The sequence below is a fragment of the Chinchilla lanigera genome, unplaced genomic scaffold (assembly GCF_000276665.1).
Source record: "Chinchilla lanigera isolate Chin_1 unplaced genomic scaffold, ChiLan1.0 scaffold00040, whole genome shotgun sequence".
Lineage (NCBI taxonomy): Eukaryota > Metazoa > Chordata > Mammalia > Rodentia > Chinchillidae > Chinchilla > Chinchilla lanigera.
Genome location: NW_004955441.1, coordinates 230,524 through 232,674, shown reverse-complemented (window position 1 = coordinate 232,674; position 2,151 = coordinate 230,524). Strand labels below are relative to the sequence as shown.

The 2,151-nt window shown below is 41.6% G+C and overlaps 1 pseudogene; it reads right to left on the bottom strand.

The window, feature by feature from the left end:
• Positions 1 to 394: 394 nt before the first annotated feature.
• LOC102020612 lies at positions 395 to 1,242 on the bottom strand (annotated as a pseudogene).
• Between the last annotated feature and the right edge of the window lie 909 nt (positions 1,243 to 2,151).

Below are 2,151 nucleotides of genomic sequence, written 5' to 3'. Positions count from 1 at the left end.
ATGAGGAGTTATGGGTGGTCTTATCTTTCCTTTTCCTTCCATGTCATTCATTTTTCAGTGCAAATAGTTGGCTAATATAGAAGAGTAGCATGAATAAGAAAGCCTATGACAGGGTTCACTGGTTGTTAGTGTTTCTTAGCAGGTCATTGCCATCTTTCCGCATGAAAGCAAATCTTGGCCTGAACGATGTGTTCTTTTAAGTCCTTGATGTTGCACACTTACCTCATACTTACTATGAATCTCACTGGACTCTCGCTCATGGTGGGTCCACTAGAATCTATAGTTAAGTGGCATTGTTCTCCCCAAATTTCAGATTTATAAGCAAAATAATTATTGCACATTTAAAAAAATGTGTCAGTTATTTAATTAGGTTCTTAGTAAGAAATTTAGAACACTATTTGTGAGGGTAAATTCCATTTGTCAGAGGAAAAATGGATTGCAGGTAGCCCTGGAGCTGAGGAACAGCTTTGACTGTGGGTAAAATCTGTGAGTCCACTGCTTTCTGATTGACCTTGCACTGCTCTGAAATCTGGTATCTCTTTCTCAGTGTCGAAGATCTCACCCTCCTGGTGTCTGGGCTTCTGCAGTTTCTTCTTCTTGAAGTAAGCATCAGTGAGGTGTTTGGGGATGTTCACGTTGTTGATATCAATTTTTGTGGAGGTGGCAGTGATGAATTTCTAGTGTGTTGTACACAGAGGAATGCAGTTAAGCTTAGAAGGCCCAGTCACAAGTAGCAAGCCACCGGCGAACTTCTTCAGGAAAACCACTGTCTTGCCTCTGGTACCCAGTGAGGATGATCAAGATGGTCCTGGGAGTGATGCTGGCTCGCAGATTCCTCACATGCTGACTGAAGGAGATTTTGCTGTGGCCCAGCTTTCGGGGCACATCTTCAGCTGGGTAGTATCTAGGGATTTTTCAAAGCTTAACCACCTGGGTACCACCATTCTTGTCACCACCAACTGGTTTTGTGACAGTAGCAAGAAGCTTCTTCTTTTCCTTCTCAACCTCAGATTTAGCAGCTGTGTACTTTCTCTTGTACAAAACTGTTCTGGAATACACAGCAGATTGGGAATACCTACCAGTTCCTCTAGCCAGGGCAGGATTTTGGCTGCAGTGCAGCTGTCCTTTCTTGGGCATTTTAGCCTTCACATTACCCTTTTCACCAGTGCCAGTGGCATCAGCCTTCTTGGCTTCGGGTTTGTTTTCTTCAATATCTGGCTTCTCAGTTTTTTCGTCTGCCATCTTGCAAGATGGGAAAAGCTGTTGCACATTTTTAAGCACTAAATTTTGTGATGGCTTTTTTTATGCAGTGATAATAACTGAAATATGTTTCAAAACAGATCTGTACTTTGAAAAAGTCACGTTCTTCAAGAAGGAAAGGAATGTTGTATTAGCATCATGTGGGTCAGGTTTTCAAAATATTGCAAAACTCCTTGACAACGTATTCTGTGGGTAACACGAATTTGGGTATAACGTGACTGTTTTCTGTCCTCCCTCCCTCCTTGTTCTCAAAACTCCCATCATTTTATACAGCAGGAGACAATTACCATCTGCAAACTGCAGCTGCTAAACTGCAGCTGGGACCGAACAGATTCAAATCATGCTAGTGAAGGCCTAGAATATCTGGTTGGCTGTCAGGACAGACACACTTTGTTCACTTATTTAACCTGGGAACAAGGCATTCCTAAATTTTATGTTAATGAGTATTTGGTACCCAACTTACTAGCTTACACTAGGAATTTATGTATGGCAGAGACTGGATAAAAATGCTCCTAAGCTCATTTCCTTTGCCTAAATCCACCAGTAAACTTCATCTTTAGAGCCCTTCACTCAGTGTGGAACAATATGACTGGTTCTTGCCAGTGAATGGCATGTCATTTTCAGGCCAAGAGAGTTAAGGATGAATATGCCTTTTCATTTTTCACTCCACTGTTGTCATGTGGGTACCACATGTGAAAATGGTGGATCACAGTGTGAAAGAAGCCTGAGGAGAACTGTGTGAATGCCATTGGACTACAACACTAACAAGAAAAGTTTTCTGTCTTAACACACTGAGGTTTGGGGGTTTAATTTTACCACAGTAGAGCTCAGGTTACCACTTGAAGATGTAAAGACAGTTACTGCTATAACAAAACCCTATTTCATATATAT